At 41.7% G+C, this 22471-nt stretch overlaps 1 protein-coding gene across 1 annotated transcript in view; it reads right to left on the bottom strand.

Annotated features, from left to right (window-relative positions):
- sorbs2a (sorbin and SH3 domain containing 2a) overlaps positions 1–22471 on the bottom strand; it is a 125129-nt gene that overhangs the window by 61214 nt on the left and 41444 nt on the right. The window contains exon 2 of the mRNA XM_080722646.1: positions 20568–20734. The gene's annotated coding sequence lies outside the window, so the exon portion shown is untranslated. The remainder of the gene's footprint in view (positions 1–20567; positions 20735–22471) is intronic.

Below are 22471 nucleotides of genomic sequence, written 5' to 3'. Positions count from 1 at the left end.
ATAAACGAGCCTTTAGGCATGCCCATCTTTTTTACTCCAGTACAGAGGCTAATGAGAGGGAAATGACACAGAGAAAAGGATCAAGGATGGACTGATGGGAAGCCATATGACATTGACGATATTATTTGATATGCAGCAAAGGTCGTCGGGATCGGGATTCGAACCAGCGACACGCTGTCAGGCATCAGAGCCTTTGCGGTATGCGCCTGGACCGCCTCCCCATGAAATCACCCTTTTACACTCTTTGGTTTCACTGTATCTTTTTACAGAGGGAAAACAGGGGGTGAAAAAGTTGATGTGGAAACAGGAGGAAGAGTAACGATGCAAGACTGATGGAAGCATCACTGGGTGGTTGTAGTTGGATCAGTTCCTGTTCAAGTGGAAATAAACACTTCACTCCTCTTATTTGAACATTCATGTTCACACTAGGGCATTAACGAAGTGATTTTTGCAAGTCGACTCGACTCAGTAAAAACTTGAGTTAAAGTCGACTTTATTGTTTGATTACGTCATCACATCACACACAACCCCCCAAAATAAAATCCATCCCCAGATGATTAACTTAACACATTGAGTGCCCGGATGTATGACGTGTGTGTGTTGCTGGTGCCCATGGCAACGCGTCATTCTACCTACCGGCGAGAGTACTGGCGAGAAAAGTAATCCGAGTAAATGTAATCGGAGTATGTCCTGTTTATTTCGCGAAAATCTTTTCTTTCAGTCAGGACCGTTTTTTATCATTTCTAAGCCACATTGTTTGTGTTATGGCAGGTAGAGGAGGCTGCCGTTTTGAAATGAAAGTGATTTAAAAGCTAGATTAGGAGAAAACCACGTTTTTGTGCAGCCGTTAGACAGGAAGTCAACGAGACACACAGCGCGTCCGGGTGACGTAATTGCGCGCTGCATGTTGGGAAATGGAGTTTGTTTCATCACCGCGGCAGCCAAGTGCAGTAGCTACAGTACAGTATAGTTTACTGTACAACGCGTCAAACGCGTCGTGGGCCTCCAGCGACATCAAAGAGATTGGCTTGTAGACACCACGTGGGCACCCGATGTGTTAATGTGAAACATTGTTTTCTCACTCAACTGTAAACAGACCACCATAAAGTTTAAGTGTATAGAGGGTATCTTCACATTTCTAAAGTGCCAATTTAAGGACTTTTTAATACCTCTAAAATGACAAATTAAACATTGGCCAAATTGTTAAATATATAGAGGCAGAAATTGTGAAAATAGCCGATCTACATGCTCACAACGCCTCGCAACGCGAGGCGTTGTGAGCATGTAGATCTGCTATTTTCACAATAGAAAGTTTTCTTTTTTTTTTCACTTCGACTTTCGACTTTCTCTGGTGGGAGTCGACTTGTGTAATGAAGTCAACTGAGTCAACTTGTCGACTTTTTCGTTAATGCCCTAGTTCACACAGGTTTTCAAAAGCCTTTTTTCCAGCGTGCATGTGTGAGTGTAAGTGTGTACACACGTGGGTGGGTGGGTGTGCTTGTGGGTGACAGCGAGTCAGGCGACCCTCAGAGATAAACTGGCTGAGGTGTCCTCTTCCTCCTACTCTGGAGTCATGACCCCAGAGTGGCCACTCAGACAGACACGCTCCCTGAACGTCAGCAGATTTGCAGAGTCTATTTAAAGACCCTCCCCCCCCAAAAGATGATGTTTTAATGTTTCTTTCACGGAACATTATAGCAAATAAACTCTTCTTTAAGCTGCCTGGAGGCTTTAATCTGATTTAGGCGGGGGGGGGGGGGGGGATTTTAACATACAGCAGGTGCAATATTCCACGGTGGATTAAAAAGAATCCGCTGTTTATTACCCATAATGATGCCCTAGAGTGGGGTTTAGTTCTAAGACTACACTTAGACATCTGGCAGGGGTCGATTTGCAGAGGAAAGCAGTAGAGCCAAGAGACGATGTGTTGGTCTGGCCGATATATCGGTCATCATGTGACCTCGGCATCGGCAATTATGCAGCCGATGTGTAACAATCATCAGGCGAGCATTTTCTAAATGTTCGAAAATAGCAGATCTACTCTTAGAGCTTGTAGTAGATTGGCTATTTTTTAAATTCACGACTTAAAGGAGTAGTTCACCCCCAACATGACTTTTTTTCTATTGATTACTCATGCCATGGAGACTTGAGTTCAATAATATTTTTAGTTTTTTGTCGCATTCCTAAGACAAAATTGTGATAGCAATAAATTTACCCCCATTTGTTCCGGATGGGGACCCGTTTCGAAACGGGTCCCCATCCGGAATCAATGGGGGTACATTTACCCGAATAACATTTTTGTCTTAGGAATGTGACAAAAAACTAAAAATATTATTGAACTCAAGTCTCCATGGCGTGACTAATCAATAGAAAAAAAAGTCATGTTGGGGGTGACTTACTCCTTTAAGTGGTGTGTGTTTATTTGTTTGTTTATACGTTAATTCTTCTCAAATAGAAACATTAATCAAATCAGAGTTTTTCTAATTGATTAGGCCTACAGATTTTTTTGCAATTTTTGACAAAATATCCATCAAAACAATGATAATCAGTGGTCTAGGACTCCGTATCGGACACAAAAATCTGGCATCGGCCGGGGCTCTAGAAAGCAGAGATGGTTTTGTGGTGAGTTTCCAGCAGGGCAAGAGAACATCCCTGCAATGCTGTCCAACGTAAATCTCAAGTTGAGACAGGGCTCGACTGAGACGCAACTTAAGGGAGAAGAGTTGACGACCCATCCAAAAAAGGCATGCAGCCTCACTCCCTTCCCTGATTACCGAATTGGGGCAGGGAGTTATTTTGGAGAAGCATTTTTGTGGGAAATATGTGGGGAGTGCAGGACTGTGGCAGGAGGAGAGACACGGCTTGGGAATCAAAATAAGAAATGTGGCCATAATGTTTTGGCCATTGCCCTTTATGGTGGGCACAGTGTGCAATCCATGGGTTACTGTCGGCATTTTAGCTGTGGGTGTTGCACTGCCAGCGTTCAGCTTTGAAATATGGCCCTGGCACAAGTGAAACAAGTAAACAAAACACTGCAGGTTCTAAAAGCAGCGCTGGAGTTGTCGACACAGTATCCTCTTTATCGTCACTGTCGGGCAGAAACCTCGTATCTCCAAGTTTCAAGTTTGTACATTTTTTCACCAAGTAAAGCCCTGCTTCATCATACAAGGCTGTCGCACAAAAGTAGTGAAAATAGCCGATCTACAAGCACACAACGCCTCGCGATGCGAGGCGTTGTGTGCTTGTAGATCTACTATTTTCACTAGTTTAGTTCATTTTTAAAATGATAAATACAAAAGGAACGGTCTTGGACATACAAGGTTTCCACCCGACAACGACGTTATGCTACAGTACGGTATATCTATCCATCCTATTAGTGCTGCAAGCACTTTCTCCTGAATTGGTCATCCTATTGTATATTATCAGGTGCAAATCTTGTATGTCCAAAACTGTTCCTTTTTTATTACTACTAGATATACTATTTTTTTAACCTTTGTGCAACACTTGTATGATGAAGCAGGGTATAACTTGTGAAAATATATAAATATAATAAAAAGTTGTGTTATGGATTTACAAGGTCTCTGCTCAACAGCAACAGCGATAAGCAAATGATCTACTGTCTCAGAGCTGAGCAGAACATTCCTCATCACTTCTGACAGCAGAAAAGACAATAAAACATATTTTTAGGAATTCCTCTCTGGGATGGAAAAAAGCTTTAGCAAGCAAGCTTTAAGACCTCTACAGCTGGAGGATTTTAGGTTTCATAATGATATAATCATGAAATTTGGCATTTTCGTCCATCCAATCAATCCAATAAAATAACGGCATGCCTCCGTATGTGGTTTGTTTTAATGTAAATGTAAACATTTTTGAATTGTACTGCACTGTATTTCAGACTGTACTGAACTGAACCGAGTTATTACAATTCACAGAATAATCCATTCATCCCTAATTCTGATTTACGTAATCTCTCCTGACACATGGATGTGTCATTCCATCAGTGAATAGCTAACCAAATCAACCCAACCTCAAGCCATTTTGTATTAATTAACCCCGGCAGTCCTTTTACCATTCACCATGTAATTGTCCTGTTGCTGACTGAACAACACTGGGCAGAAAGTGCTTACAACAATGTCCCCTGTTATCATCTCTCTGTTTGTTCACCCTCGCCACTCATTAGCAGCGACCCCCCTCTGTGCATGTGAATGGTAAAAGGACTGTGTGTGTGTGTGTGTGTGTGTGTGTGTGTGTGTGTGTGTGTGTGTGTGTGTGTGTGTGTGTGTGTGTGTGTGTGTGTGTGTGTGTGTGTGTGCATGTGTATGCGCAGGGGCGTCACAAGGAGGGGGAAAGTGGGACTGAGTTACTGGGGCCCAAGGTGGAGGGGCCTTAATTATTTTATTCTTTAGCTATTGAAAAATAGCAGATATGCAAGCTCACTATGAGCTTGTAGATCTGCTATTTTTTTTAAAGTCGTGAAAATGTATGCAAATCGTTGAATATGTGTTTTTTTTAAGGGGGGTTCCTGGAACTATATTTTTTGAGATGGGGGTCCGTGGCCAAATACATATCATGTTGGGGGTCCTTCACATGAAAATGTGTGAGCACCACTGACATAGAAATATAGGTTTTTCAAAAAACCTTAGACGGATTTCAAATTTTCATGTTTTTTCAAAAATAGCAGAACTACAAGCTCGCAATGAGCTTGTATATCTTCTAATAGTTAAAGCACAAAATAATGCGTTCCCAGTCTAAATGGGTTAAACCCTCTCCCCCTATGAAGAACATTCATGGCGGGCCCGCAGTGAATCTTTGTTCCCAGTGCCCAGAATTTGGTGCGACACCCCTGTGTATGCGTGCGTGCCTGCATGCGTCTCAATGTGCCAAACCTGCATGCCCACTCACTGCACACACAAGAGGTCCAGATTGCATCATGCATGGCCCCAGCGCTAACGAGCAGAGCCGCTGGCGTGAGTGAGGCTAATGCAATTATGCAACACAGGCCCCCGTCCCTCCGAACCTCACTGTGCTGAGGAATAGGGTTATCGGAGGGGAAGGAATAGGACGTGACAATTTATGGAGGCTGCTGTCCTACAGTTTGAACATGGAACTGAACATGCACCCACTGGACACTGCTCTGATGTCCATGGGGTGTGTGGGAGGGTGTGTGTATGTGTGTGTGTGTGTGTGTGGGGGGGGGGGGGGGGGGGGGACAGCGAGAGATGGGAAGAAGGGGAGAGAGGGAGAGAAAACGGCAGAGGCTAGAAGAGATAGCGTAGATTCCAAACAAAATGAACAGTAACCACAGAATGGAGAAAGGTATATTTGACAGACTGACTGTCTGTTAAGACAAGCTGCATCTCCACCAGTATGTCATATGTGTTTCATAAATGAATGCCATGTTTCATACTTTGTTGTATGAAATTGTCACGTAAAAGAATAAAAAAAAAAGCAGGTCTACAAGCACACAATCACATTGCATTGTTAGCTTGTACATCTGCAATCTTTACTATTTTTTGAAATATTTGAAATACTTTGAAAACTTTCACCTATGATGACATGCCCAAAATGGTTGAAAGTGGTTAAGTCTCTCTGTGGATTTGGTATACGGTACATTTAACCAATGAAAAGAAAATAACAAGAGCTTGCGGCTAACTACATTAATTATTATTTATTATTTTCCCATTTCCTGAAAATGGTTTTGACATAAAAAAGATGCTACAACTTAGCATAAGATGAACGTGCTCCAGTGTTAACATGTTATGCAATGTGCATGACTAAGGTCATCTGGGGACAGAGAGTATTAACACAGAACAATGGCTCCAGAGCTGCTCCACTGCGTCTATTCCACAGTCCACCACAGAACAGCCCTATACGCTAATGGCGATTAATTACAGCAAGCAATGTGATGGAACGCTACCCCCGGTATGCCGACAGGAGGGCTGCCGAAAGCACACATCACAGTGAAACCCTGTACTGCGTTTGTGCTAGTGTTAGAATTGTTATGGCAACCTGTGTGTGTGTGTGTGTTGGGGGGGGGGGGGGGGGGGTCTTAGTGGTTAAGACCAGTGGTGGAAAGTTCTAAGTACATTTACTTAAGTACTGTACTTAAGTACAGGTTTGAGGTACTTTTACTTTTTCAAAGATTTCTTGAAGAAAGAAAAGTTTATTTTTAATAACTTTTAGACTTTTACTTTTACTCCACTAAATACAGTAGAATATTCAACTTTTTACCCCGCTACAATTGGAAATCTTTAGTTGATAGTTACTTTTTAGATTTGGATTATTATTACAAAACATACATTAACCACTTCAGCCCTATACATTTCGGCCAAGAGCTAATTATAGATCGGCTATTTTCAAAGATTTTTCATATATCTTATTTATTTGAAACCTGTGAAAACAGAAATTCTGCCAAACGAGTACTTTTTACTTTTGGTACTTTAAGTTAGGGGTGGGCGATATGGTGATCATTATCGTTGAGGCGATACAATGTCTCCACGATATGCCTTTTCAGAGGTATCGTACCGGTATATATCGTGATACAATTGAGGGAGCCTTGTAAGAAATTCTGTTTAATCGTTAATACTAGGGGTGTAACGATACATTTTAATAGCGATTCGATACATATCACGATACATGGTTGACGATACGATACATGGACGATATTGGATCATTCATGGCGATACGATACGATTCGATTTAATGATTTAAAATCGATATAGTAACTATTTAGCAAAGAAATTAAATCTGTGTGAAAGGTGTGGATAGTGCAGGTTTTTAAGGGAAACATGTATTAATATGGATAGAAATAAGTAAACACAGAGATTACACACATTTATCGATAGACCAGTGTAGCTATATGGAAAGGAAAAGTAATGAAACCCCTCCTTTTAATTTTTTCTTCATAAAAATACTAAATACAATGCACAAGTAGGTAGTATCGATACAATCGATTCTTTGCACTGCCGATTCGATACGATACAAAATAAAACGATTCGATTCGATTTTAGCTGTTTTCATTTCGATATACTTCGATTTTTTTTGTTAAAAACGATATTTCGATACAGTTACTATATCGTTACACCCCTAGTTAATACAGAGATTCATTGCAGAATTCAATTTAAACCTGCATTTTTGTCTAAATCAGTAGTTCTCAAACTTTAAAATGTCAAGGTCTCCACTTAACTCTGACAGTATACAAATGAAACCAAATGGACCCGTCCATTTGGTTTCATTTGAATACTGTCAAAGTTACATACTTGTAAAGTTCAAATTAGACCTCCCAAAAGGAACCCAGAGAGTCTGGCTTTTGTCAAGTAACTTGAAAAATAACCATAAAACCAATGTGAAAAAGAATTGTGATAAAATCGTGTATCGTGATACAGCTTGGGAAAATATCGTGATATTGTATTTTTCCATATCGCCCACCCCTACTTTAAGTACATTTTTATACCATTATTTTTGTACTTTTACTCAAGTACATTTTGAATACCAGACTTTTACTTGCAACAGAGTATTTCCACATTGTACTTTTCCCACCACTGGTTAAGAACACATGGAGGTCCGTCCCGAGTCTCTGCGAGACACAGGGAGGTCTGTCCCGAGTCTCAAAGGCGACAGTTGCTTTATTTGCGCCGTGTGACATGAACGATTTTTATGACAACTTTCTCCTTTAAAGACCACGCAGGCATCTGTGGCAGCTGGGGGTTAAAGAGTCACACTTGTGAACACAAGTCTTCGGAGAGCAACGTACCATAAATAGGCCACAGGAATTAAATGCAGTGTGAGGGGTTAGGGGCCCTGTGGCGGAGGGGATACACTTATGGGGATGTTTTTGCTTTTTGTTAATACAGGTCATGAGCTAGCCTATTCATGAAGAATATTAATTGGGCTGTCTTAGGGACTAGGATAACACTCTGAATATCTAAATTTAGGGGTGCCGAATTGAACCTAATTTCCCTGTGGATTTACCAGTGGCGTCAGTTCAGAAAAAGCTAAGGTATGGCAACATGACTGGTGTCTTGCACGCGCGCGAACCGCGAAGGCGTGCGTGCAAGACACCAGTCAAGTTGCCATACCTTAGCAACAGGCATGATACATTTAGTACATTTTATTTTCCCTCCCATTTTATTTTCCCTCGCGCGTGCAAGACAACAGTCATGTTGCCATACCTTAGCAACAGGCATGATACATTTAGTACATTTTATTTTCCCTCCCGTTTCTACGGTTTCTTGGGCTGGATATGGCAGCCTGGAATGGTTGTTCAAGTGCAGCTAAACTTGGCATGTTACTAAACGTGCCACAATTAACAATAATGCTTTGCACCTGTGCAGCTGACCTGCGGAACCTGGGAATATACCATTTTGTCAAGATGGGGAGAATAAAAGTGTGGAGAATATAATTATAATACCTTGTTAAAGTGACCATTTTGTAAACTTTTTGCATTTGTAGTTATTTTACTGTAATTTAACAACATAATAACCGGCACAGATAGACGAAGAGACATTCATGGATTTATATTTATAAGTAACTTTTATTTTCCCCCTGGACCCAGGGTATGGCAGCTGCATACCCCTGCCATACCCAATTGACGCCCCTGGGATTTACTGTATCTGTCTCAACTAAATGTTCAACTTGGCCTGCCATCATGGGCCTATACTGTGGTTCCTCCTTGATTATGATCCCTGGCTGTTACTGTGGTTCCCAAAGCTTTTAGCCTGTGATCCAAAAGAGAAATCAGAGGTTTGCCTAGTAGGACCCAAACTAGTGAAAAAAAGCAAATCTACAAGCTCACAAGCTTGAGGATTGGCTATTTTCACTACTTCGTAATTATTATTATTTTGTATTTATTTTCTTATTTTTTTCTTACATTTGTTTATTTGTTTGTTTTAAAATGTGTTTATATATTAACTTTTTTTTTTATATATGTTTATTAATTTTTTTATATATATTTATTTTAACTCATTTAGTGCTAAAACCGAATAATTTCGGTTCTTTTTTCCATTCCAATACAATTTTTTTTATCTATTTCACTTACCCTGACCTGTAGTAGCGACGTGGGTGGTCCTGGCTCCTCCACCGCTTCCCAACGAGCCATTCTATTTGTCCCGATGATTTATTCCATTGAAAATGGTTTAGAATAAAGTTTAGAGCCCCCCCAAAAAAACGTTATTTTTGCAAGACGTATTAAGGATTACAAACACCGAACATTTTCGGTTCCTTTAGTAAAATGAATTAAATAATCGGAGGCCTCAACGAAGCCCCGGTCTAAATGTCCATCCAAGCCCGGGGCCGCGACTCTGTTTACACGGCCCGTAATCGGGCAACGCCGCCGCACCACGCCGCCCACTCCAATAAAAAGTCACATCTTTAGAGCGGATTTTCTCCGCATTGTGTTCCGAGGCCAGCAGAAACGTTTTTTTTTGCGGCTGAATAGCTTTAGATCGGTCTTCTAAAAAATTACATAGCCGTTGGCTAACTGATAGCTAACTTCCTCCGGCTCGATCTCATAGCACTCATTGCAGTGAAAAGCCAAGCCAGTTCTGGCTGGCGACCCGGATGTGATAGTGAATGCTTACGGGAGAATGGCTGGCACTCTAGCGGCCACTAGCGGCGCCCGGCAGTCAACAAGTTAATACAAATATATTTAATTTAATTTAACAAAAATCGAGATATGTAGGAAATGAAAATGTTGTGACCCATAAAAATGGCCACAAATGGGTCCCGACACACTGTTTGGGAAACTTCAAAAATGTTTTTTCTTTTTCTTTTTGCATTTCAGTGTGTTTAAAGCTGTCAGTCTGTGAGCATATATCCAAGAGCTTGTTAGGAAAGACATTTCAACTTTGTCATCACGCCAAAGTCCCAAGTGCATACAGGTGCTGAGACCAAAGTAATATGCACCAATGCAGGCCAGACGTGGCTGTGGCCATGTGACAGCTGTGCCAGTCGGTAGAGTCTGCTTATTAAATATGGGTGCTATAGGTGGTTGTCATCCTAGAGTAGTGCTACAACTCTTTCAGAACATAAACCTACTAGATTAGTACTCATTCCCCCCAGATTCAGCACAAACATGGGGATGCATTCATTATACTATTAGCCTATGCCCAGGGGTCTTCAACAGGGGGTCAAAGTTACTACAAGTGGGTCCTCCAAATCTTTGTGTCATAGAAACCATTTTTTTATATAAACCACTTGAACCTTAGCGGCAATATTCAGAGAACTTTAGCCAAAAATAGCAGATCTACAAGCTCACAACGCCTCACAGCTACGAGGCGTTGTGAGCTTGTAGATCGGCTATTTTCGGCAAAGAGGTTTGGTGTAGAGGGGAAAAAGAGCAGACTAAGTACAGAGTGAAAGGTCAAGTTTATTAAGTATTGACGGTGCAAGTGGTAAAATATCTAAAAACACAAACTGACATGAATCCAAAATACACTGATAATTGTGCTGTCAAACGATGAAACTATATGGAATCTATGTATGATAAGGTTGTGGGGGTCCCTGCTTCATCTCTTTCTCTCTCAACTAAGGGGTCCTTGGCCTAAAAACGTTGAAGACCCCTGGCCTATGCCACCAAAACGAAGAATGCCCGACCACCAGCCATCGAAAAGTTTGACTCCCCTCCTTCAAAAGCACATAAAAGAGCACCTGTCTGCAATGTGCAACTGGACCTAGACGAGTCTTCCAGCTTGTCAAAAGAAATTACCTACCACTGTCTTTCAATAAATACCTTTACTGCTCCTAGTATTGATGATTTCTTGTATTGTCTTGATGAATTGAATACATATAGGACCACAATGGAAACTAGCTCTCAGGGCTTTAAAGGGATATTCCACTTTCAAAAAAACTTTTGGTCACTTTATCATCTAATCAGGCTTTTATGAACACCCTGATTCATTAAAAACTCCCATTATTTTTTCTGGTGACTCATAATACCCTCCTAATACGTGAGCAGACTGTGTTTTCTCAATAACCTTTTTCATTTATTTTTATTTTTAAAATAATGGGTGTTTTTAATGAATCTATCATGGTTAAAATGGAGTTTGAAGTTACAATGGGTGTGTATGTGGAGAGGCCCTGGGCCTGGGGAGGCAGACCCATGCAAGGCAGAGTTTTTTTTTAAAGTGGAATATCCCTTTAAGTGTTATCCTTTTAGCATGTGCAATATGTGCAGGCATGTGAGACACCACAGACTACGTGTACATCCAATGAGTTTTGAAAACAATAACTGTCAAATTAAACGTTTAAATATCGAAATGCTTGTATGATTACTAAACTACAATTTGTTGCAAGGTCCCAAGGGCTTTTGTAAAGGAATTAATCATTACTATAGAACATAGTGAGTAATGGCAATCTATGTTTTTCTGTATGGCTAAGAGGGATCCAAGTTCGAATGTAATCCGGCTAAATAATATATAGAGACAATCTGCACTTAAGATTGCATGGAATGTGTTATTTCAACCCCTTAAAGTTAAATGTGTGGAAAAAGCCAAAGGGCAGTCATCTGTAAAGAAATGATTTCATGTTATCACATCTCTTATCTTAATGCTAGTAGTTCTCGCTGTGGTTATAAGGAGAGGGGGTGGGGGTGGGGGGTGGTAGTATTCTAGCTGGGTAAACTATTTCAGAAACAATCTTTTATCTGTTCCCCTAAAACACTAAGCTAACACTAGTCTGGAAATGTTCAAATACTGTGGGCATTTTAACATCTTCAGTGTTGACTTGGTGTTTTATGTGAACTGATAAAAGAAAGTTAGATTCTGGGCTAGTTTCAGTGCCTCTGATGCTAGCCTTAATCGCTAACTTGTTTCAAGGTTAAAGTTGGGATGACCACGGAGAAGGAAGCATGGTTAAACAGCAATGTCTGAACAGGCCCCTCCAAGGTGGAGGGGCCTTAATTATTTGATACTTTAGCTATTGAAAAATAGCAGATATACAAGCTCACAGCACAGCACCGAGTGCCGCGCTGCGAGCTTGTAGATCTGCTATTTTTGGAGCGGTGAAAGCGCTCCCAATAGACAGGTATGTCCGTGGGTATGTGGCTGGGTGGCTGGCTGGGTGGCTGGCTGGCTGGGTGGCTGGCTGGCCGTGTCCGTAGCCTGGCAATACCTTGAGTGGCCACACACAACACACTAGTTAAAGGAGGGGCGCTGTTTTGTGCAGGCCAGGCACACTCACCACTCACTCACAGGCACAGTTTACAGTTTAGGCATTTAGCAACACACACAGGGTATAGCTGCTCAGATTCACCGCTCCACTTCGAACCGAGGTTTGATTTTTTTTAAACTCGTGAAAAAAAATTTAAGCGAACATTTGTAACTAGAATTTTGCTTCTGGGGGTCCCTGGGACTAAATATTTTGAGATGGGGGTCCATGGCCAAATACATAATATTTTAGGGGGTCCTTCACGTGAAAAGGTTTGACCACCACTGACAGAAACTTTTCCAAAAACACTAGGACGATTTGAAATATTTGCTATTTTTCAACAGTTCTAAAGACCCCCTCCCCCTATGAACAACATTTCATGGGGGGCTCGCAGTGAATCCTTGTACGCAGGGCCCAGAATGTGTGCGACACCCCTGGAAGGAAGCATGGTTAAACAGCAATGTGTGAGCTAACGCTGATAGTTAGGGGCCATATAAACACACTAAAATCTAAGCTAGGATGCTATGGACAGCAGTAACCTACAGATATAAGACTGAGACCAGAATGACCACATTTTGAATTCCACACTCTGGGCGGAAAAATGTTCAGTGCAGTGAGTGGAAAAAACGGTATTTGTCAATTACACAAAATGTTTGGCTATAATCAAACACTGTACAGTGCAACATACTGTAAACTCCTTGCATGTCATCATCATATAGTAGGAAAATTGTATCGTGATCTGAATAGTACTTCAAGGAAGGTGTTTTATGCGCTGACTAAAACATAAACAAGAATTGACACAGTCAATATATAAGCTGGTCAGATGAAAAAAAAAATGTTTTTTGAAAAAAAAAAAAAAAAATGTTTTTTGAAAAAAAAAAGTTTTGGAAAAAAATGTTTTTTGGAAAAAAAAAGTTTTGAAAAAACTCGGGCGTGCTCAAACAACAGTAATAACTGCGTATTACCTTACTGTACTTTACTGTACTGTATACTGTACCTCACTGTACTGTACTGTACATATTCTGTGTTCTATATCTATGAAGTCTGTGTTCTAGATCTATGAATTTTGTCACTCCCCCCCCCCCGTGTATGTGTGTGTGTGTGTGTGTGTGTGTGTGTGTGTGTGTGTGTGTGTGTGTGTGTGTGTGTGTGTGTGTGTGTGTGTGTGTGTGTGTGTGACTTTTACTTATAACTGAGTACATCTACAGTGCAGTATTGATACTTTTAAGATACTTTTAAAAAAACAAGTGTAAAACATTTGAGTACTTTTTCCAACAGCTACTTTCCCCCATAGCCTGGAGGACTCCTGCTAAGTTTACAGTTGCCATATAGCCTATTACTCTATAAATCTATCTGTGATGTCTGATTTTACTAAAACTAGCATGCTTATTAGGCAGTAGTGGGAAAAGTACTCGCATTCTTTACTTAAGTATCATACAAGTGGAAGACTTGTATTCAAAATTTACTTGAGTACAAGTATAAAAAGTATTTGTATTGAAATGTACCAAAAGCAGAAAGTACGCATTATGCAGAACTTAATGTAACCAAGGTGTTCAAATAAGTGTATTGATTGTAGGCATTTTCCAAAATCTTGTGGTATTTCACTGCTACATATCGTTCTAAATATATGCTTTCTTGTCATTTAGTACAATGAATGTGTTACCATGTCTCTAGAAATGTGCTCATTATTTGTGAAGATACTAACTGTAATTCTCAAAGACTCGCATTGGTTCATTCAGCACATCGTTTTTGCTCTGTTTCATTTGATATTAAAATGCAACTCGAATTAATCTACTGTGTGGACACTGATCAGATGACAGGAAGAAGCAGCTCATCAATGAATGTACTTTGTGTTGCTTTTGTAAATTGTGTAGGGTACGATATTTTCATGACTTCACACCAAAGCCCATATCATGGTCATAGAGTTAAATCATTGACAACTTGCATACTCGTTCAGTTCATATGTTAATGCAGATGGTATGCAGATGGTGTGACACATCACCTACTACAGCCTACAACGATGCCCAGGGCAACACTGCATATTGTCTATAAATGGCTCACAGTTTAAATAACGTACGGTTTATTTGGACAATCATCTGTAACAGATGAAGTATAATTAAATACGACGTGATAAACGTTTGTTTGACATCCTCATCACAATTACATTGGATGCATCGCGTTGATTAAAGTGAATGGCTGCTATAGTTTTGCTAGTTTTCATCACCTAATCACCTTCCTTTCATAACCTAATCTCTACGTTTAGAATTGAAAGAAGAAAAATAATGTTAATGTTAGTATGAAGCTAATTATAAAGCTTAACTCATTCCCCGCCTCCCCCGATAGTCCCGAGAAATTTTAAATGTCGTTCCCCGCCAGGCCCGATAGTCCCGAGAATTTGCTTTTATATAATGTAATGTTTAATTAGACTCTTAATTAGCCCGTGACAAAGTTTGGGGTTTCTCACTTAAAGGGAACCAAAGATATCACTCATCAAAGTAAGTGTGTTTGAAAACAAGAGTGTAATAATGTATAAATCTCAATAAAAATGAATAAAACTCTCAATAAACCACAGTGAATGCATTTAGAGTGGCAGCCTGCAGCCCGCAGAGTGAAATCAGCGACACACTGGGCACACGCATGTAGAGGGATGTGGGGCAGGGATGTGCAGAGAATATTTAGAGAGGCAGGGGCTGACATTTCTAAAGGGGCCTTTTGGTGGACAATTCTATTGAATGCAGCCCTCAGGGGCAGGGGCTCAAGCCCCCTTTGATGTCTATGTGTGTACATGCCTGGTGCAAGGGCTCGCAGAAGCGAAACGGAGCAGCTGGATCTGAGACCATGCACAAATCAAACAAAATCCAGTAAAATGTTCACTTGGAAAGCCATAACCTGCCACATGGGCCAACAGAACACACACCTTCATAACCCCCAAAGTCTCCACGACAAAATATTATGTCCCAGGCCCAGTCAGACAACAAGATCAGAGCAGGAGCGTCACAACTCACAAGGGAAAAGTGGGACTGAGTCTGAGTTACTAGGGCCCAAGGTGGAAGGGGCTTCATTATTTTATACTTTTGCTATTGAAAAATAGCAGATCTACAAGCTTGTAGCGCGACACTCGGTGCCATGCTGTGAGCTTGTATATATCTATTTTTGAAATCACCCAAGAAAATTCATGGGGGGCCCGCAGTGAATCCTTGTACCCAGGGCCCATCATTTGGTCCGACACCCAGTTGGAACAGATCCTCAGCCCACTACAAACACACATATATAAAGCCTGGTGAGGCGAGGTTACAAACAACACAATCACCTACTGGACAAGATGCAGCGCCGTTGGCCGGTCCAGTCGAGCACCAACCGATCTTCAAGCCCTGCTACGGGAGTGGAGAGGAGAAAATATCCCCCCTCCCCCGGCGGACTCCTCAAGTCAGGCAACCATTGAAGAAAAGCAACGCTTCGCGTCCATATAACTTCCATCGGTATGTAACAAAACTGCTGAAAATAGCAGATATGCAAGCACACAACGCCTTGCATCCAAGCGTGACCATGGAGGCTGATGAGGAGTATTATATTCCAGTTCTCACAAGAAGGTTGCGTCCAAACTACCAGCGGTGTAACAAAAGAAAAGTAGTGAAAATAGCAGATCTACAACACGTCGCGACCGAGTGGAATCCAACGGGAAGAAACTCAAACACGGCGATCGTCATTGTCAGTAAGTTTACTGTTGTGGTTTACATCCTAACCTAAACTATACTGTTGTTGTTCTGCAGCAGCAGCAGCAGCGTGCGTCCTCCCTATGGCGTGCACGCGCAATCGCGCATGTGCTCGTGTTTGAGGCGCGCCGCGCAACAACTGCTTGGAGTGCTTGCAGCTTGAAGGAGGGCGTGGGTGTCTGTGTGATCGCTGCAGTCTGTTCCGTTCTAAAGCCCGCCTACTGTATCCGGTTATGTAACATTCACATGCACGCAAGAAACGTCTCCGCATCCGGTACAGACCCAGGCCGGATCACCAACAAGCAGAGTAACTTTATTGCTATCAGTTCTCTAGTTGTCGGGTGGAAACCTTGTATGTCCAACGCCGGCGTTGTGTGCTTGTAGATCGGCTGTTTTCACTAGTTTAGTACATTTTATAGATGATAAATACAAAACGAACGGTTTTGGACATACAAGGTTTCCACCCAACAACGACATATAGAGAACTGATAGCAATGAAGTTACTCTGCTATTTTGTGCGACAGTCTTGTATGATGAAGCAGGGCTTTGCTTTGGCATGAGAAAACATAGGCTACGTTTACATCGCCAAAGCAAGTGCCACAAATAAATAAAAAAGTTGAATATGGGGAACATATTTACAGTTATACACATAGGCCTTATATAAAGTTATGTGTGTGTGTGTGTGTGTGTGTGTGTGTGTGTGTGTGTGTGTGTGTGTGTGTGTGTGTGTGTGTGTGTGTGTGTGTGTGTGTGTGTGTGTGTGTGTGTGCGTGCGTGCGTGCGTGCGTGCGTGCGTGCGTGCGTGCGTGTGTGATCTGTGCAAAATAAAACACTTGAATGCTGAATAAAAGGTAAAAAGCTTATTTCTATTTGTGTGAAGTCAGTAAGACGCCCTAAGGGCAAGAGGTGACCTATTACAGCCCTATTACACTATTCCAGTTATTGCCCTATTACACAATTACACTTATTACACTAGTACACTTATCTGATAAGTGCCTGACGCCATAAATACAAATATCAACAGAGTTATTCGCTCGAAAAGCCATCAATCACAAAAAGGTGAATAACTCCTGTTATTTCAAATATAGCTGGATTTTGGTCAAAAATGGCTATTTTGAGATGGCTACAACTATAGAAAAAAAAGCTTTTTATTCAATTTCTTTATTTTTTGATGAGACTAGAGCTTGTCTTCTTTCTTGTCAGGTACGGTATAACATTGTCGAAAAAACACAGAATTTAGGAAAAATGTCAATATAAAAAAAATATATCAATTTTTTCATTAAACAAAATGGCAGGGGAGCCATACAGTCAATGTTAAAATGGCGGCCAATGTGTTAAATGGATGATGATGTCAACAATGACTTGTGAAAATCAAAGAATGATAGCCGATCTACAAGCAATCATACAAACATTTTGTACTTTGATGCCAATACTTTTGTACTTTTACTCAAGTATAGACCTCTCTTTTCTTCTGTTTCATTTATCACAAGCAGGCTGGCCACAGGCACCGCCTCAGTGTGAAGGAATGGTGCTCCCTGCTGGACAAAATATGTCATTACAGCAGTACAGATCTGGAGGGCCTGGCCAATGGATCATGAGCTCGGTGACCATGTGACATGGACAGCCAATCGGCAAATAGGTCCCCTAGGTCCCCTGAATGTCTCAGGACAATGTAATCTGTTTAAAGAGCTGGTCCTGCTGACCAGCTAAAAAGGTTAAAGTCAATAAAATACCGAAATACGTATCAGAAAAAAACAACCATTCTTTGCTTAAGACTGAATGTGTATCTGGAGAGGTTTAGATTACATGCCCATACATAGTCTGAATTCCCCAGGTACACCGTCAAACAAGTGAAGCGGGGAAGATAAGGGGAAGATGATTAGCGAGGGCGCTATATTTACTGCCATTAGACGGGACCCTTGACCTCAGAGGGGGTCTGAAGCACAGAGAGAACTCTATCTGAAGAATCTTAATGTCCCTTGTGGACACTAAAGCCAAGTGTTAAGACATTCCCAGCCACAAGTGTCACAGAGTCACCATGGGGAGGATCTTTAACCGGGACCGCTGTGCAGCAGAAGTTACCGATGTGGAGGCATTATTGAAGATGAGCTTTGTTTAAGACTCAAAATCTCTCTCTCTGTCTGTCTCTCTCTCTCTCACGGCACGCACGCACGCACGCACGCACGCACGCACGCACACACACACACAAATGTGATTGATTCTCCAAAAGGAGAATGTATATCCAATGTTTGGCTGTTGGTTTGGGGGGATTTTATATTGAGATTAACAAATGATTTCTACGCCCCTTCACCGCAGACAGGCAGATAGGCAGATGGATAAGTTTGAGGGTCAAAGACTCGGATGCTAATTGCCTGAATACTACAGTAGGTCAACACAAGTCTGAAAAAGTACCAATGCCAAACACTTCATGACCTTTGCTTTTGTTTGTGTTTATGTTTTTCCAGCTACAGTTTCAGGGCCAACACAGTCTGCCGCAAATAGCCATGCTAATGATTTTGGCTTCACTAAAAGACTGCTTGTACAGTACTGTAATTTAATTATGGTCACTATTAAAATACAACACAGCCAGAGTGTGGGTGAGGATTGTGTGTGTTTGTTTGTGTGTGTGTGTGCGTGCGTGCGTGAGATTCGTGTCAGACCAAGGAAGAGGACATGTTTCTCTGTGAGTGTAACACGTTCTCAAGGCTGCAGCTTGAGAGCCTTGTTTTTCCTTTTTCTTAAAAAATAACCTGCATCCTGCACTGGGCAATTCAAAAAGCCGGGCGTTGTCCTTGTTTACGTCAGAGGTGTTCAAACAAACAGCCGCTAACAGGAAAGAATGAGGAAGAGCAGGGGAGGCAAATAGAGGGACAACAGAGTCACACAAAAAAAGGGAACAGTCTGAAAACTGAACCGGTGACGTTTCAGTGCATTCCTTTTCAGCTTCTTGCCTCCTGAGAGATCTTATTCCACCAGACTGGCACATTTAAAAGGTTTATTCAAGGAATGTCCTCCCATAAATTAAACCCAGCTCAAAAGAGCTGTCAGGTACAGCAAAGCATCGCCTACTTCAAAATAGTGGTAACCAGGCAATTCAGTAACAGAGAAAGTAAAACAAAGACACAAATTAGAATCAGATTAACAGAAATAGAATTAGATAAATTCAAGACCTATTATTTCATTCACAGAAATCCTACAGCACAATCAAACCACATCCAACACAAAGCAACAAGCATCACTAACCAAAGATAACAAATTTAATTTCAAGGTAAAAATTTGGAACATGGAATAGCCTGTCGCTACTTAAGTATTAATCAATTCTTGCGAACATGTTGTACATGGAAGAATTTTTCACGGCTGTCCCCTAGTCAGACAAAAAAAAGCGACTGAGAGAGAGCTCCCTGTGGAGTTTAACGGGGCCCCCAACAAAGGCCCTCTGTGTGCAGCAGGTCAAAAGAGGGAGCGAGTGAGCCGAGCCAGGCAAGCCGCGGACCGGGGGCTGGGAAACACCCCTCGCTGCGTACCCAAGGGCTCAAGGTGACATTCCACAACACCTCCGAGACCGGCCCTAATGGAGGGGTTGGTGCGTGGCTATTGTTGCGCGGGGAAAGAAGATAATGCGAAAAAAGGGGTGTAACAAGAGATGGATGGAGGTAGAAAGGAGAGAGGGAGATTCTGGGGCACTCTGTTGAAAGATGAAATACTAAAAATATAAAAAGATGAGACGGTTGGTAGTGAGAACACAGGAGGGGGGGATTATAGTTTCAAACTTTCTTTCTTTTTCTTTTAAATGTCAGTATAAATGTCAGTATAGTACAGAAATCGGGTTTGACAGTGATTTAGATTACATTTTCTGCAATTACGCCTAAGGTTTCAACTTGATTCAGGGGACATGCTGGTTTTGTTTGTCACACGAGGTATCATAAATGTGGTATGTCTGTGCATAAAACACATTTCTAACCTAAAAATGCAAGCTCAGTATTTCCCGGGACCATATGGGTGGAAACCGCTGTTTTATTTGACACCATTTTGTCCTGTCCACTGACGGAACAGACGGAAATTCTATCCCTGGGGTATAATTCTGGGGTTTGGCGAAACAGATAAGTACTAGTCCCCTTTGGGTGTTTGGTTTGTAACAAGTGATTGTGGTTTATAGCTTTTACATTGCTTTCTCTTTTAAGAATGGCAGTCTGTGCAAAAACTGTGTACATGCGTCACAAGAAAGAAATAATTATATATAATGATAGACTAATTTCATATTTTTAGATGTTTATACCCTTTGTGACAGACAGTACACATTTGATCCTCAATACAAAACAAACTTATTTGCTGCATTTCCAAACAATAATTGTATTGTTTGAAATGTGGCATGCATTAGTATTTTTGTTTAAATTAATGTATCAACATGGGGGGGGGGGGGATATAGGTATATATACAGTATAGGAGGAACCATTCACCAATAGCCTAAATAATGTTAAATAAACAATGTTCTGCATTGAGACTTTCTTGTGGGTACATTCTCACCCACGTCCTCTCAACCAGGCTGAACTGATGGTGTTTGCCTCAAGACGCAACATGCATCAACAGGAGCATGGCAGAGCTCAACGGGGGCACGTCTGAATATCTTTCCCAAGAGTTATCCCAGCCAATGAAAAAGCCTGACCCTTCTCTAGCAGAGCACAGGTGCAAGGTACAGGAGTTAACGCTTACCGTCATAAACCCAAAAGGCCGGAGGCTTCGCCAAGCGGAGTCAGGTGCAGGTGAGCCCGAGCTGCCTTTTAACCTTCGTCCCTCTTCTCAAAAGAAATGTCACCCTCCTTCTCCTAACGGTTCCAGATAGTCTTCCTCCTGGCCGACCTTTAGATCCAGAGCCCAGCCTGGGAACCAACAGATACACAACAGAGCAGCGAGTCAGAGAAAGAGAGAGAGAGGGAGAGAGAGGGAGAGAGAGGGAGAGGGAGAGAGGGAGAGAGAGGGAGAGAGCGCTTCCCCGTTAGGGTGAAGCTGTGATCAGATAGGTCTATTTTCAGACACAGACAGCCTCGTCTATGGGACTGGAAAGTTACCCCCAGTGTAGATGGGGAGGGGGGGTTAAGTGACATGGGTGCACTGACTCTCTCTTGCCACACACACATGCACACTTAAGTGCGCGCACACACACACACACACACACACACACACACACACACACACACACACACACACACACACACACACACACGTTACATCAATGCAACCATACATGCACACACACATGCACGGCTGTATTACAATCAGACAAACGCTAAGAGAGATACATGCCCCCCCCCCCCCCCCCTCCCACACACACACGCACATCAACCTCCTCCCATGGCGCGGGTTATGCCAGCGGTGCAGCTCAGTAGCAGCCAAGCATGCCTCTGCCTAGATAAGCCTTGTGGTAGAATGATGGATGGCCGTGTGCTGCAGAGACGGGCCAAGGGATGGAGGTGTTAGGGAGCTTACACACACACACTCCTCTCTCCTCTCAGGCTTTTAAAGCAGGCCGTGCCGTCATTATGGAGGCATGACAGTGATCAACGTTCCCCTCAGAGCTGCATGCCACCCGACACAGCTTCCAAATGCCTAGAAGAGGTTCCGGGGTAGGGCCGGGGCGCCGGGGGCGGTGATACGAGTTCAAATAAATATCACGATTATTTCAAAAAATGTCAAACTTATTGACCGCTTAATGCGAGGGCAGTGTACAAAAGAAAACGTGTATTCACATTTTTTTTGTACATTGCCCCCGTAGTTCTCTGACAAGGTCTTTACTGTACTGTAAATATTACACGCTCACTATTTTTGCACGACACCATTGTACAAAAAAGCTCAAGTGATTAATCAGACTAATCTACAAAAATCTACGGCAAAAGAATCTACATAATTTTTGTGTGTTGAGTCATTGATATAAGAAATTTTAAAAACGAATTATATAATTTAAAGAAAATGCTTTTTGATTATTTTATTAACCTAGTCGGATTCTAGTGAATGACCATTCTGTGACAGTCTTTCCAGGGTGATGCCAACTCTGGCATCACGTTGTGCTCTAAAGTTCAATATAGTATTTTTCTACAACCCTACAAAATTATGAATTTATGCGTGAGTGATAAAAATGTATGAGCAGTGCAATTAATAAAACCTAATAAATGACGTGGAGACAATTTGCATACATTATTACTTGCATGGATCAGAGGTGATTATTATGTATACTGTTGCTGTGTCCAATTCCCAATAATTTAAAGTCCGGTTTATTCATATTTTGGGCCAGTAGGCCTCCTCTTTTAACAGAAACTTTGTGACTGCACTACCTTCTTCAACCTTAGAACCCATTTAGGCCTAGAATTATTGAATGCTTTAACCAGTAAAAAATAGCAGATATACAAGCTCGAGCTTGTAGATCTGCTATTTTTGAAAAAGTTGTGAAAATGTGTGCAAATCTTTGAACATATGTATTTTGAAAGTGATTGTTTGTAACTCAAATTTCGCTTCTGCGTGGTCCCTGGAACTACATATTTTGAGATGGTGGTCCGTGGCCAAATACATATAATTTTGGGGGTCCTTCACATGAAAAGGTTTGAGAACCACTGACATAGTAG

This window comes from Nannobrachium achirus (assembly GCF_963921795.1).
Source record: "Nannobrachium achirus genome assembly, chromosome: 3".
Taxonomy (NCBI): domain Eukaryota; kingdom Metazoa; phylum Chordata; class Actinopteri; order Myctophiformes; family Myctophidae; genus Nannobrachium; species Nannobrachium achirus.
The sequence above is the reverse complement of the archived record's forward strand: the minus strand, read 5'-3'. Positions and strand labels throughout refer to the sequence as shown.